At 40.6% G+C, this 16710-nt stretch overlaps 1 protein-coding gene across 10 annotated transcripts in view; it reads right to left on the reverse strand.

The window, feature by feature from the left end:
• Nucleotides 1–406: 406 nt before the first annotated feature.
• LOC116848714 (RNA-binding protein Musashi homolog Rbp6) overlaps nucleotides 407–16710 on the reverse strand; it is a 926784-nt gene continuing 910480 nt past the window's right edge. For all 10 annotated transcript variants that reach the window (XM_032825098.1, XM_032825097.1, XM_032825095.1 and 7 more), the window contains one exon: nucleotides 407–16434. The gene's annotated coding sequence lies outside the window, so the exon portion shown is untranslated. The remainder of the gene's footprint in view (nucleotides 16435–16710) is intronic.

Here is a 16710-nt window from a genome sequence, read left to right on the forward strand (position 1 = left end):
ACTGTGATCATGCATCTATTTCTTAATATTCTGTCTCGCGTTTGTTTCGCGACTTATGAGACTTTAATCGCGTTACGCATTTTAATCTTGGATTGCTCCAACACTCTTTAACTATTTATAGTAACAAGATGAATATTTTTTGAAATAGTAACGCGCTAGAGAAGTATACGGTTATAACAAATAGTAGTGAGCCTTGCGTTTATCTTATACTAGTTTGATCTTTCCGTTGAATTTTGCATTGTGCACACAAGCATCTACGTTTAATCATGATTGAATCGATTTCTATTTCATGATTTCACATTATGATAACAACAGATCATGTAAGATCGTGTTGGGTGATGTTCGATAATACGGTGATGGGTAGGAAGTAATAAATCACAGAGACATTAGATTGAATTGAACAATGTCCATTATATTATATGTTTTATTCCCACATACACACGGCACGTTGTGAACCTTTTCTTAAATATTAATAATATTATCATAATAATAATAATAATCATATATAATCGTTCTCATTATCATCTTCATCATCATTATTCTCATCGTCGCAATGATAATAACTTCAATAATCAGAAGTAAACAATAATAAACATAATAATGTGAATTCATGAGTTATATTTATATTTATGTATATATATATTTATAATAAATCATATAGCAATAATCATTGTATTATAATATATATTTATATGTACAGAGAGGGGTATAATATTGTTATTCTTTATTAGTTTAATATTTATAATCGCAATATTATATATTTATTTTTGTTTGTATACATACACAATTAATTAGATTATCGGCCCTCGCACGCGCCACACTGTGGCGGATAATTTCTCACTTTCTATCTTTTGTTCCTACCTCGCTTTTCTCCTCACTTGAATATCCCGGGACCGAGTATTCTCCCCGCTATAGTCGCTCGAGTATCGCGCAATCGACCAATCCCGTATTATCTCTGCTTTTTTTTCCGTTTGAGAGAAGCATCGCCGACGGAATCCGAAGTGCTCCAATCGATCGATCCAATCGATCGATTCGCTTCCTCGAACGCAACCTCGGCGTTCCCCGCAATCGTTTTGTCTTTATCTTACAAAACATCCATTATAGTCTGGCCGCTTTTGGACAGAGAATCGAGTTCCTCCCGCCGCTTAACTTTCGCCCTCTCCTCCCCCTTTCCTCTGCCCCCGGCTTCCTCGCTCGAGTGATTGAACGGGTTATGTCGATTTCTCGCGGCGATCACCCGTCGCGATTTTTTTTTTTTGACATTTGCGAAAGGAGGACTCCTCGGTTCTCCCCCCAGCAGCGGGCTCTTCATAAATATTCTGTACAACGTTATAATTATTATAAATCATCAATATATCTTATATAGTCTTATCGTTATGTCATTATTATCGGTAGTGTAAAATTGAAACCTTTACGTACTTACGTAGATTAGATTAGCGTCTGCTCGCTCGCTCGCTCGCTCGCAGGCGGCCTATCGTTATGTATATATACCATTTTTTGTTCTTTTTTCCTTTTAAGTCGATACATAATCGTATAATTTAGTATATCGCTATATGTACTGTAATCGTTTACGATTAGTAAGAATATGTAAAATTGGTATTTTTTTTTTCATCTTATCTCTTGGCTTGCTCGTTTATAATTTTAATAAATCTCGTTTAAGCATCCACATAATCGTTTAATATACATGGAATTAAAATGGGCTTAGTTATTGCTTGTTATATTGCAAGTTTCCTCATTGCAAGCTGTGCCATAGCCGTCGAGCTTTCTCGCGTTCGCCGTTGCTCTTCTCTTTCTTTTCTCTATCTTCCTTTCTCTTACTTTTTTAAATCTTTCTTTTTACCGCTATCGCGATCCTTTCGCTGCGAATCACAGAAAGTATGCTCGAAAGTTTGGTTTCCCTCGTTCGCTGCATCACCGATGTGAACGTTATGGCGACATCAAACCTAATGTATCGTGTGAGTGTTTTGCCGAAACGTCGTAGGGTTGTTTTTGAAACGAGTCGAGATTTATATAATGCGCGTTTTCGTAACGTCAGAAATCGACGACAGTACATATTTCTTAATTCATCGGTTGGCGTCGGCACGAAATAATAACCCACGACAACGCGCGAACATACGAATCATTCAGAGCGTTTAATATATAATAATGTGAATCTTTCGGATCATAATTTTTATTAGTGCGATGGCAGATCGTTCCGTGCGATCGTTTACTTTTCTGAACAACTTAGCAAACGTTTATGTCATTGCACATGAATGTGTCGCGTGAGAAGGATGCTTCTGTGAGTATACAGTTCTTCAAACAATATTTACACATAATTTTAGAAAACTTAGAAACCCAAAAAGGGGCATTTTCCTTTTTACAGTACATAACGCTCCAGCACGTCGTTATTTATTGCACATGAGAATAAAATAGAAATTTTCCGAACGGTTGATATATAACGCTAAAAATTACTAAGCCGTGTTACACGCGCGCAGATTCATTTGATATGTAAATTTTAACGCATGTAAAACCAACCTATTTTCCACTTCATGTGCTCTGGGTAATCGAAATGAGCGCGCTTCCATATAATTTCGCGACGTCAAGGTAAACAATGTCGCATGACGGTGTAACGAATCGTCGAGGTAATTGAACGAAACGCGATCGTAAGATATTCGTGTTCCTTTGGCTTGAACGGACAGGTAGCTTTGAGACGTAGCACGGCTATTGAGAAGTTACAAGGAGTACAAAAGAGCGCTCCGATAGTGTAGAATCGCGCATTGCATCAATTTATATGGTGCAATTTAATTTGAATCTGTGAGAGCGCGCGTCCCGATTTATTATAGACGGTCGTTCCGAATCGAGTTGCATCCATTGAACTGCAGTCTTGCGGCAGACGATTCGACATTTTACGCGATAAATATATGTATAGATGTTGTACAAAGCGGAAAGTATATCGAAAAATACGGTCGCGGACGAATGCCCTGACTGAACGTCGAAGAGCTAATCGAGAATGCGACGGGATGACACTCGCGAATCGCGTTTGACGAGCGACGAGTCCCACGAAGAATCAACAGTTCGAGATTCGATGACTATGTAGTGCTACAAGCACCAACTGAACGGAAGAAACATCTTTGCGGGACTCGTTCCTCACCGAAGCGTCCATACGCAATTACCACCGCCGTGCTGATATCGATAAAAATTGCTAAGAATCATGTAACGCCAGAACAATTATGGCAATTTTTTGACGAAATTCAATTGTGATGATGATGATTAGTTTGACAGTTAGCAGAAACCTTACTGAAGTTCGCACTTTTGCATGTAGGAAGAATATATTAACAGTGTTGTCGATTACGTGTAACGGCACATGTATGAACGTACGCAAAGTGTAATTACATCGTCATATATTTAGAATACCATGATGCCTCGTGTGAGTGTATATACAGGATGTTTCGGTATCATAGGTAAAAATTTAAGTGCTAATAGAGATCAAATAAACAAACGAGTGAGTCGTAATAAACATAGATCCGCGAGTCGATCGTTTTCAGGATATTCAGCTTCTTTCATTTTGTAAGCTAAGATCTCTACACAATTACATGCACTGTAGAATGACTGATACTTCAGATATTTTGAAGTATCAGCAATCTCAGAGTGCACACGTTCGTTAAATCATCTCAGCCGATGACGATGGTCGCAGTTGCGAAGAGTTCAATATATACATATTTGCAACTTTTTAATATTGTCTTTCCTTTTGTACAATTTCATGAAACAAATTAGATTAATTTTCACGGATAGCAAAATCAAGAAAGAATCTTCTAATTATTATTTCTTTTTTTTAATGCATGTCAGATTAATTTAAAATACAAAAAACGAGATTTTACAGTATTATCGATCTAAGATTGCTATCGTAGATTCATTTTCGCTTCAGTCTAAGAAAGACCGACATTTTCTCTCATGATAATCTAATTTCGCTAATTGATCTTCATCTCGAAGAAGAACGTCTACACGTCTGTCAGAAGTGCGAGGTTTTCCAACGGTCTATATTTTTTTAAGTCGCCACAACCCCTGCGAGTGGAATTATCGACGACTGTATCGACCCGCGTTCTTTATCTTTAGCTCGACGCGCACGCGTGGTGAGTAGCGAGTCCGCATTCCAGCACGTAATAAATACAGCTGGGAATACAGACTCGTCTCCCCCTCCCTGTAACAAGTGCCGCTTCCCACTACGTGGCCTCCGGCGGACAGAGTGGAGATGTAAGGTCGATGACCTCACATCGTTCACACCCATAGTGATGTTTACCAGCGGACAGAGATTTCGAAGGCTCGTTATTCGCGAACGAATCGACGTAAAAACGTGAAACGAACATCGATCTTCTCGTTATTCGATCGTCAATTCGAAGAACGACTGCAGCCAAACGTCGAGATAGATGTAAGTGCGACAATGTGGAGATACTCCGCGCATAACACATCTCCTCTCTCTCACGACAGATTCGTCTAGATTTCCTTCTTTGTCCTCTTCATTCGTGAGAATAAGACTAACGTTATTAATGTAGATCGAAGCGAAGGCATAATTGAAACGTGGCTTACAAGATAGAAAGCTGAATATTCTGAAAGCAATCATCTCTCGCAAACCTACGTTCATCGAAATCCTTTTGTTACAGTTTTTCCGGGAAAATTCTATTGGCTAATTAATTGTTCATTTATAATTCCGAAACATCTCGTACAGCGTATATACATATTTTGTATATTTATATATATATATGTATTTGGGGTTATATTTATATTATATATTCGCACGCGCATCCGCGGATGGATCGTCGTCGTCGCTCGTCGTTTTCGCTAATGTATCGAACGTATCGCCGCTTAGCGAGCCTCTATCAACGCAAGTAACTTAATACCCGACGACAATGACGACGGCGACTCACCCTCGGCACATGCCTCGAAAACCTGACAAGGAAGCTGAACGCATTCACTGCCGATTCTTATTTGTACGAACAGCTCGCCGCGGTCGTTCCGGCTACGCGGCAGTGGCCGCGGGAGCGAAGACAACAGTGCGCTATGGTCGGCAGTGAATGAGTTGGTTAAACAAGCGCCATTGAATTGTTAACGAAAAAGGAGCGTTGCGATACGACAGAGTTCATGAGTGAGATAAACGCAATTGAAGATGCCGTCAACGTCGCGTGACAATGGGTATAAAACGTAACACTTAATCGTAACGCGACTCAACGCAGAAACGAAAACAAAACAAAAAAAGGAAGAAAAGAAAACTGAGTCCGCTTTTCCGCGAGGAAAATCATCGAAGTACTCCGGTCGGACTCTTGTCTTACTCGACTCCGTGATTCAAGCTTAAGACTAGATACACGCCAATCGATTGATTTACCGACTCGAGACGCTCTCTCTTTCTCTCTCTCTCTCTCTCTCTCTCTCTCTCTCCTTCTCTCTCTCTCTCTCTCTCTCCCTTGACACTCAACCGATCGACTCGTGCTTCCCTTTCTCGTCCGGAGCGCTCTCGGGATATTCTAGCCGCCAATTCTGAGGATTCGGCAGGGTGTCACTTACGAATCCTTGACGAGTTCGTACGTGTCCCGGAGAGCGAGTGCGAGCTCGCGCTTACGGCGGTTTATCTCTACTTAAGAGTTTGACTTTTGCTTTCCCGCCGAACGAAGCTCGGCGATAGAACTTATCATCCACTACGGGACCCTTCGTTCCGGTTTGTCGCTCTTTCGGGCTTCTCGGCGGTAAAACTTTCCGGCGAATACATAATTAGGAGTAACTCGGAGCACGGACACGAATCTGAGAGTTTTATTCCCCGGGAGCGATTCGCAAGGTATAACCGCGGTGTACAACCGCGAGAACTTTACGACGAACGTAGAATTGAAAGCGACTCGATTCATTCGTCTAGTCGCGTCCGACATCTCGGGAACGATCTTTCCGTCGCGAGCGTTTGGGACTGAAATTTTGACGACTTGTGCTGTGAGAGTGTGGAGTATCCTTAAATGTACACGCCGGATGACTCGAATGGGCCGAATGTACCTCCGAAAGTGAAGCACGCAGTCTCGGGAAATACTTTTAGTTTATGCGAAATATTGCTTATCTATCTACGGGCTCCGGCGAGCTTTTTCGATATTCTCGAGCCATTCACATCGCGGGAAGAGCTACGGGGACAACCCGATCGCGTCCTCTTTGCAGACTGCCTCGTTCGGCGGCTCGTTTGCGTTCGAGGAAACCAAAATCAAACGCGCAATTTCGTGTCGCGCAGCGAAAACACGCTAAACTAGCCGCACTAGGAAACGTATTTTAGTCGAGGAATAGAGGGTGCATAAAAAGTGATCGTAGGATCGATATCGACAAATCCGTGAGAAGAAGTGCGATCTGACTTCCCACTGTGTGCGTGCTGCGTTTGTGTGGGTGTGTCCCTGTACTGGCCGTTGTGTGAACACGCGAACGCATATGTTTATGTATGTGTGTGTATGTGTGCCTTTTTGGGTGAATGTGTTGGTGAACGTGTATGCGTTCATCTACTGTAGCAAATGTGTTTGTGTTGCTTGTTTGTGTGTGTGTGTGTGTGTATGTGGTGTAAATTTATATATCTTGATCGCAGTTAGAGGAAAACATGTATGTCGTAAGAATCTTCAACGAGAGCCCTGTCTATCGGTGTCTTTGAAAGTGTCGACGTCGTGAACTCGCGCGATTGTATATAGTGTATGTAACTTTTAAATATTAATTAGAACGTGTTCTGCCCGCGGAAAAAAGCCGTGTGTATTCTTACCGAGGGGTTTGAGCTTGAACGAGTGTATTTACGTAGTTTTAACTGTGGGTTTCGCGCGCGAGCAATTATCGCCGCGCAATTAGGCAGAAACGCGGAAAAGTTTCGCGTAAACTTCGTAATGGATTATATACGCGGCCACGTGCGGTGCGCCGTAATACTCGTCTATTTTACTTCATCCGCGCGAAATAGGCGATAACAACAATTAATCACGAAGGATTCGCGCGTGCGATCCGCTACTGCGCCTCACCGTTTAAATTATTACTCGATATTAAATTATTACTCGATATTGCTTTTTTCCATACGAAGTAACTGTGCTTGAACGACATTCACTCGTTTCTTCTCTCTCTCTCTTTTTCTGCCTTTCTTTGTTTTTTTTTTCTTTTCGCTTAACAACGTCTCGAGTAACGCGATTCTCACTGCGAGAAACGAGGGGGAGAAAGAAATATCTCGATCTGATCGACCATCGCAGAGCCAAGAATCAGCGTTGATCCTTCCCTGACCACTGTTTGCCGATATCCGAACACTATGAAAGAGAGTCGATAATTGATCGCATTCCGTTAAGTTCATATAAGTGCTTTGATTTCATCTATATTGAATACTCTTTTATATTATGTATACGTGTTTGTATGTGTGTTTTATAATATTTCACTTAAATCTCTTGACGGTGTTCCGATATCATCACTGATACATTATGTTCACGTAAGGTGTCAGACATTCTTTTTCCTCTTTTCGTTTGAAGCCGGACGAAAACACTGACCGATTCGCAATGAGAATTGACGTCACGACGCGAACGGGACCATTGCGATCGTGTGTATGTATCTGTGTGTCGTGTGCGTATGTGTATGAGTATGACTGTCGTGTATGCTGCAAATGAATGTGTGTCGTGTGATGTTATAGCGTCTCTTGTTCAATCTCCGGTCATGAAAACTTCCCGCCTTATTGGTTTGTCGCTCATGCGCGAAGTAGTAAGTTGCTTAAATAATTAATTAATGTCTGTCCGCATGCTTTTGTCATCCCCTCTCTTTTCCCCTTTCCTCCTCTCTGTTTCTTTCTCTATACGTTTTCCTTGTCGTATATATGTATATTACGACAACCGATGTACAAATCGGCCGTCATAATTATTATCTTATTATTTATATGTATGTATGTATATATCATGTGCAGTCGCACGAGGGGCGGCTCTGAACACGACGAGCGATCGATGTCGTATTATTTCATCTCGTCTACCTCATATGTCCACCTCATATGTCCATAATTAATTCGTTTTTCATCTAAATAGGTCTTGTAAAAAAAGCTCTTGAGAATCGCGAATAGGCTCGTAGAGAGTTTAGCCTACTCTAGCCGCGCCTCGCGCAAACAACTCTTCTCCTCCTTTTCTTCCTTTCTTACCCACCCCGTTCTGCTCCTCTCGCCCCTTCCCCCCCCCCCATTAATTATATCGCAATCGGTGGTGATCCAAAAGTTTCAGTACAATAGTATATTAGCTTTAAAACATCAATAACTATATATACAAATGCATAAAACAATGTCTCAATATATCTGTTCATCTCCATAATCCTCATATTTTCTTTTTCGCCTATATATATATATATATCTCGTTTATATATATATATAATTATAATATATATTTTGCCTTTCTTATATAATCATTCAATAAGTATATTTATATATATATATGTATATTTATATATATATTTATATTTATATATTTATATTTTTATATACTAGAGATATATATATGTAATATTTCAATATTATATAATATATTTCATATTTATAAATATAAACGCGCCTGGACTATAGTCACATATATTTTGCTTGCTCTTGTTTTCCTACAAACTCATCTCTCTTTCTCTCTCTCCCTTTCTCTCCTCTTTTACACTTTTATCTCTTGCATACCCTTTCTCATTCTTTCTCTCTTGCGCTCTCATTCTCTCTCTCTCCCTCTCTTTCTCTCTCTCTCTTTCTCTCGCTGTCTTTCACTCTTTTTTTCTCGCGTCAACTTATTTGTATATTGATCGCGCCTCTTTGTAATTAATAATTGATCGTAGATTCTTTTTTTCGAATATGTATACATTTATATATATTTATATATATATATATATATTTAAACATATATATATAATTTTTTTTCTGCCTGTTTTCAGGAGAGGCTGCCGGAAGAACTCCGAACATCCCAGAGCTGTCATCGCGACGTTATATCGGTGAGTATTTGCATTTTATATTAAAGTCATAAAATTGTTGCGCGAATTGCATTTTGAAGCATACGTAAACCGATATACGACGAGATGAAGAGGTACGAAATTAAAATATATTACTGTTCGAGGAAAGTAGAACGCAACAAAGAAAGATGGATAATTTCTACAATGATTTCAAATGTAGTATTACACATGAGTATAATCGATTCGAGGACAGATTTACTATTTGCATCATAACAAGTGATTGCCTTTTCACAAGTAACGGTATACACATTGTGTGGAAGAAGATTAATATACACCTAAAATATAAAGTTATGCAATTTAATTACCTCCTTATAGAGTGTTCTGCTTTCGTCAAACAGCTGTAAGATAAACTATTGAATCGGAGTATATGCATTTGTTTCTCTTCCGAAACAATTTTTTTTTTGAGAATATTTCTCTTGCGATTGTGAGATTGGCAGTAGTAAATAATTCGATAATCTAGTTCCCGCGAAGCCAACAACTCAACAAATTTTTAATACAGTGTATGAGCTGATCATAATATAAATTACAGTACAACATAATATAAATTATAGTACAACTCATCGTATATATAAGGATATAGACGAAGTGGTCAATCTTTCTATATGTATCGATCTTTTTGCTTAGTCTTTCAATTTACAAACGTGAATTACAAGTGAATTATGCAAGTCACGACTATATTTGTTTCCTAAAATATAAATATATTTGTTTCCTAAAATATAAAATAAAAAGGTTTTTTTATATTTCTTAAAAAGGATACACAGCGTGAATGATGATAAATAATTGTCCAATAAAATTTTTTTTTTAATATTTGATAGCCAGCCAGTATTTAAAAATAATTTCGGTCGTTGGCCCTTTGAACTAGATCGTCGGATCGCGCGATGATTCGTCCCTCTCGATCTCGATTAATACTTTACTTTCGGTTTACGCCACGGTTCTCAAACTGCATCGGTGTTCACGCCGAGAGCACTGTAAAATTTAGCAAGCGGAAAAGAAAAAGGAACGGAAAAAGGAGCCAACCCGACGAAATTTGTAACCTTTTGCGTGAAGATTTCGGGCGGTCGCGAACGAAACTTCGTAATTCTGCCGTCGGATTGAGAGTGGAGTACTTTTTCGTCGTGAACCCGCTCTCGGGCTGTTGTCCGTCGAGCGGATGTTACGCAAACGGCCCGGAATTCTCTCGGCTTTCCCTTCCCAATTGCGAAAAGTTACGACTTGTACGCTTCACTACGACCATCTTCCTTTTGTTTTACTCTCGTTCCTGTCCTTTTCTGTACTCTTTTTTTTTTACACTTTTTTATCTCCTCACTGCGATCTCGCGCGTCTTCTCTTAAGCCTACGTGCGACGAATCTCGCGTTTACGCTCTACTACGTTCTGTTGAGCTGGTGTTATGTCCTTGTTTTACATGTAAGTGTTTGTGTATGTACCGTGTAGTAGTCATCTATATGCCTCTCTTACGAAAAGCCCACCCGTGTTAGCTTTGTGTTGCCTTATTTGTTATTTGCACACATAAAGTATGTCGCTGCGGCCGACACCGTTGTGTCGTATTCCTGTGAATCCATCTCCGTTGGTTGAATTATCACGAATCGAATTAAGATACGTGCTAAAGCGCGCGCGCGCGCGCGATGAACATCTAGCGCGCAACACAAAAGCTCCAGATTCGATTTTCATTCAGCAATACTTCTGCTGCGCAGCGAAACACAACAACTCGCTGAGGGAAACGTAAGATAGGGAATTGCGCGAACGTACACACTTTTTTACAGTTTGAAAGTGGGGATACTTTGCGACTGCAGTACGAATTTGCGAAAGATTCTTCCAAGGAAACAGAGATACACACATGAAAGAGAGAGAGTCTACACACTCAAGAGTATATATATATATACATATATATATATATATATATATATATATATATATATATGTATATATATATATATAAATAAATAAATAAATTTCAGTTAAGTGAGGAGACGAATCGGGAAATTCATGGCGATTAATAAATATTAATTACGGTTAAAGAACATGGAACATGTATTGGAACATGTATTATAACATGTATTGGAACATGTATTATATAACATAGAGGAAGTATATTTAACGACTGTTAACAGATTTAACGTAGAGCACTTTTGGCGTAATGTAATTTACTCATATATAACGCTAAACTTAATTAATGTAATAGCCGTTAATTTAATTAATTACTCAGGGGGATGCTACAAACATATCACTTCTTCATCTGTTAAATGTGACGAGCGTCGCGCATTCAATTTCGATTATTAATTCTTACACTCGCGTCGTCTTGCTCGACTAGTCAGCTGCAAAATGATATTGTAGTCACAAATTATCTCTACTTTACGATCTCTACTCAATCGGCAATCGGGATTTGAATTTGTCACGTTCGCGAACGAAGGGAGAAAATGCATCTTGAAGAAGCACGCACTTAGCTTACTTATTACCTTCGACGCGTCTGAGATGGTTCATACAACTCTCGCTTATCAATGACTATTATTGAACAATCGTCTCGACTGAAATTCTTGTCTCGCTTAACTTTTTGATTAAAGGAGAGCGACTACCCGGATATGCGGTGGATCGCTTCTCCGTGTCTTATGCACAATACGTCTACTCTGAACGTTTTTGCTCGAAGATATCACGCTCCCTCTCCACACTTAAATTAATCTCTGAGCCATATAATGAGACAGCCACCATTTTGTTTTGCTCACAAGGTAACGGGAGGTATCGACAAATGCGGTGATACACACGTGATCGCAGTTCGCCCATTTCGTTCTCCCCTTCCCCGGTCACGATAGACACTACTTTGCCGACTTTGTCTTTTCTCTACTTTCTTAAAACGAACCGAGTTTACGCGCATAATTTAGGAACTTAAGAATACTGGTATTGACGTGTTGACACGCCTTAGCCATTTTGCCGCCGTACGTCTCTTTGTGGTCATGAAGAAGTATTGCTAACGTTTGTTAAGAATTGACTCGTTTGCGCGCGCGTATATATATATTCCTCTCAGTATAGTTGCGTACACGTATACACCCGAAAAAACAAAATGGTGTTGCCGTTCGACGTGACGCACGTATCCAATTTAAAGATATTTCTCTTTCCTTCATTCTTTCTTCTTTTTTTTGTTTACCCTGTTGTTTAATGCAATAATAATAACAGCACGCGCGCAATAGCCGCGCGTATATTCATCGTTCGTATAATTATAATTAATCGACCGATGACACGCTCTCCGGTGAATTCAATCATAGTAATGATAATATGCAATATAAGGAACCGTTTGTTCAGCGATATATAAACGAAACGCGAACGTCCCAGTCGTATAAATTACGCGCATAATTTAATTAAGGGCGACGTGGCCCTTGTCGCCAGAAAGAAGGGAGGAACCTCTCGCGTTAAAACTCTCCGTCAATATACGCCGGGGCTTCTCGCACCCACGCACATGCGCTGTTATATATTTTTCTTTTTTTTATCTTTAAATGCATTGTCACATTACCGCAGCAACGGCCGCTCGGAGTCTTCCTTATGCGTGCGATCTTAGCGCCGGGATTGAAGATCGGAAGCTTTTTCGGCTACGTGTGCGAACGCGTCACGACGCACGTGAAAGAGAGAACGCATCTCTATTAATCTCTGCAATCTTCCATTCGGAGAGAACGCAACGGCGACTGAACGCGTTACGCGCGACGAAGAAGGCACGCATAAGGAGACCTAAGAACTGTGATTTTGTATCAATGTTGGTTAGTACTAATCAAGATTAACACGAAATTCGTTTCCTTTATCTATTATTATTATATTAGCTAAGACTCTCTCTGATCTCTAGAAAGGGATATCAAATCGATAACTCAGAGTTAGTTGAGCGAGACTGTCGATGCAACTTAGCCTACGAATGTTGGTAATTAGCTCGTGGTGCATCCGTAGCGATATATCCATCCGTCAAATCTCTCCTGCGACTCGCCCGGCCGTGAAAAAAAAAAAAACGGATAACACCAGGTGTGTCCGATCACTCGTCCAACCGTCCGGAAGTTCACGCCTTGAAGAATCGAGCCTGACCTCGCGTCCAATCGAAATTCCTCTCGTCTTTCCGCGCGCAATGTCCATAAGGTCACGACAAAGTTTAAATCTAACACTCCCGAATCGTCGCGAGTGATCTGTCGGGATCTTCGCTCATTCACTCGTCAATTGGACCGTGTTATGCAATCTAGAGTCGTACGAGCTAAGCGATCATCCGAAAGGAAAAAAGTAGTAGCACGGATACTCCTTTCAAGGGAAACTCGGAGAAATGATTTCCGGAATCGCGACGTTGCATCGCTTGTTTGTGTATCCGTTCATATAATAACATGGTTCAATTGAGGCTCACGGATGTCAGAAGGGGCTCGCCTCGCGTTCTCGTCGAGCGGAATTTTGGCCTCTTTCAACATCCAGAATTGAATTGAACTGGAAGCGCGAATGAACGCAGCATCCGATGTCCAGCCGTTCCTTTGCGATATATAGATGGTTATAATATAATGTTCGCTCTCACGTTTATGTCTTTCCTCGCTAGCCCGTTTAATTCCTAGATCTAATCGCGACGCTACTGGCGATCGCGCGTTTTTTTATCTCTAAAAAGTAACGCTTACGCACTCTCACGCGCACTTTTATTCACCCCTTTCTCTCTCTCTCTCTCTCTCTCTCTCTCTCTCTCTCTCTTGCTCTCTGCCTTTTTCTCTCCCCTCTCTCTCTCTTTCATTCTTTCTCTCTCTTTCTCTCCCTCACTATCTCTCTCTCTTTCTCTCCCTCTCTCTCTCTCCCTCTTTCTCTCGTATATAATTTTAGGGGTATTTTGTTTCTTTTTTTTTCCATAATATCTCCTCGTCCTCTCCCATTAAGTTAGCGTTTGAAGCGCATCGTCGATTGACGCTCTGTACACCGCGGACGAAGATTACGCGATATCTCTATGTATACATTTGCTAGCTCCTCCCTTCAACTCGATCTCCTCTTCCGATAATTTGATCTCCCCCTGTATGAATCTTATTTAGGTTCGCACCTACGTCGTTTAACGCCGACGCTGGTTAACCATAAATTTCCTTTGTCCGTCTGTATATTACGAGTAAGACTATAATTTAGCGGAGGATAATGAATTGCTAACCAGCGTTAGTTAATCCGGACTGTCGGTGTAACTCAGCCTTAGACGATTAGACGCCGGGGATGTGGAGCGTGTGTTGTATCTTTCGTATGTGTGTGTATGTGTGTGCGTGTTGTATCGTGTGCGGCGTGTTTGCGTGAATGTATGCACGCTTGTCTGTATGAATGTGTGTTATGTGCTGCGGTTGTTTGCCGCTTTGAAAGAAACTCTCCTTTCTCTTTTGTTACACTAGCTCATCTCTATAGAGTCATGCATATACGGCGTTACTTTAAATCAATTACACGGTAATTCGCGCGTACGCGTAATATGTGTGTATATTGTAACAGGGGTTACTGCACGTAGTCGGTTTTAAAGCTATACAGTGGCCGATTAGATTCATAACAGTCGTCGTCCGGCGCCTCCGGAAGCGGAAACTCCGAGCGGAACATCGAAGCGAGCGTTCGGTGTCAATTAGAATTACGGAGCGACGCGAATCGACACCGTTCATATCCCACTGTTTCGAAAAGCGAGGAGGCCATCACGCAAGCTGAGTGAATGAGACTGATAACAAATAGTACTCTTCGAGATTCCTTTCGAGTTAGCGCAAAGTATCTTATTGCCATGAAACATGATGACATTTCTTCGTCGAGTTTGCAATTATGAACTCATTGTAATTGCGGCGCACACGCGCATCGTGCGGTCGCGTTTTGCTCATTGGGATATGAACGGCGGATTCGTCGGCGAAATGCAGCTAGGGAGCTTCCGCCACTCTGTGATTCTAACGACATCATCTAGCACTGTTTCTTCCTCCTGGAGGGTCTTCCGCTGTTGCCCTTCTTGCCGTGTTCTCGGGCTCGCCTCGTCGTCGCGAAATTCGACGCAGTCTTCTTGCACGTTTCCCTCTTCTCGCAAGTAATGCTAACAGCGTGACGTCAAATATGTAACACGCCTATGTATGTAACTTCCTCGCTCGCCCGCCACTATATCCCTCTTGTTCTTCTTCATTTCTTTCTTTTTTTTTTTTTATCTTGTTGCACACCCGGGAAAGCAGGACTGCGACAGGACAGGAGAGAAGCACCGTTCCGCTATTTAGCCAGCGAAAAGGCACGTTGGGAGAGAAGAAGGAGCTCGTGTCTCCACGCGGAGACGCAGAGAAAGGGCGGCAAAAACACCTCTCGATTTATCCATCTTACTTCTCCTCTTTTTGTTTCCATTTTTTTTTTCTTTTCATCGGCCCTTGTCTCCCCTCTCCTCTTCTCTCTTCTCCGCGTCGTCGTTCTCCTTGGCCGACATTAAATTCCTCAACCTTACCCGCGCATGCGATTAAAACTTGAAAGCCCGGAAACAAAAGTCTTTCCCAGGTGTGAACGCGTGCGCGTGCCTATCGTTATGTAATAATATATATTTACGCGGGCAATCGCCATAGTAATTATATAATAATTAATAGTTATATATATATATATATATATATATATATATATAATATATATATATATATATAATAATATTCGTGAGTTGGTATCTTTCTTCCGCCTCTCTCTCTTTTATCTGCCTTAAATACTAGAGGTCATACGTTTTTATCTCGTCTAATATAATTATCAATTATTTATATATTTATATATATATGTATATATATATATATATTTATATATATATCTTTATATATATATATACTATTTATATATTCTAGACTTAACCGCTTAAATATTTAGCAATTAATAATATTAATTTAATTTATTATTATTATATTATTATTCCTTCTCTCTTTTTTTTTTAATATCGGAGAACGGGCTGGCGTCAATACGCAGTTTCGGCCACAGCTAAACCTATTGCAGCGCGCGTTGCCTTCTCTTTCTTTTTCCGTCTGACGGTCGGTCGGTCGGTCTTCCTGTCGCTCTCCTCTCGTTATTTCTCTCTGATCTTCTCTGGACGTGCGTTGGACGTGCGTAGTCTTCTCCTCGTTGCGCTTTTCCCACTTCTCTAGCAGTGTTCTCGTGCTTTTCATCTCTATTTACTCATAAGCTGCATCCAACCTCCGTAGATCCGACTAACGGTCTAAATTCTTCGCCTTAATGCGTTGTCGATATTCGCGTAATATTACGTCCAGTTGTCTACAACCTGGACTTTGAAGTTGCATCGATTGGATCTTACTCGATTGTTGCCTTCTACTCGATATTATCTATTTTTTTTTCTTTTTTATTTTTTTAATGCATCGCAACTTTCGATCGTCATTTGCAGTAGTCGTGTATATATGTGTTTTCTTTTTCGTCCAGAGATTATCCACTGTATTCAGCTGCCTCAAAACTCCCGTTGCTTATAATGTCATCAGGCGACCGTGCTGCGTTCTGCCGTCTCGTCCATCCTGGCGAATAGAAAATTGAGAATTTATCGAATCACATCTAAACGCGAGATTTCTTAATTTTCTTCTCTTTTTGTTGATTCTTGGATAAATTCGAGTGCATAGACGTTAAGCTTTACTCTCCGTTTCATTAATATTAGATGGATTACTAGAGAGGACAAAACCTTTTCTTTCGTATCATTGGTGTGCATTGGTCGCTCGTGCATCTTCGTGCGAGAAACTGTGACGGTAGAGACAGAACTTGACCGTTTTATTCGCAGTAAGCATTCGATGTGATCT

Source organism: Odontomachus brunneus, unplaced genomic scaffold (assembly GCF_010583005.1).
Source record: "Odontomachus brunneus isolate Ranch 3 - 2012 unplaced genomic scaffold, Obru_v1 Obru_scaffold_098, whole genome shotgun sequence".
In the NCBI taxonomy this organism is placed as follows: domain Eukaryota; kingdom Metazoa; phylum Arthropoda; class Insecta; order Hymenoptera; family Formicidae; genus Odontomachus; species Odontomachus brunneus.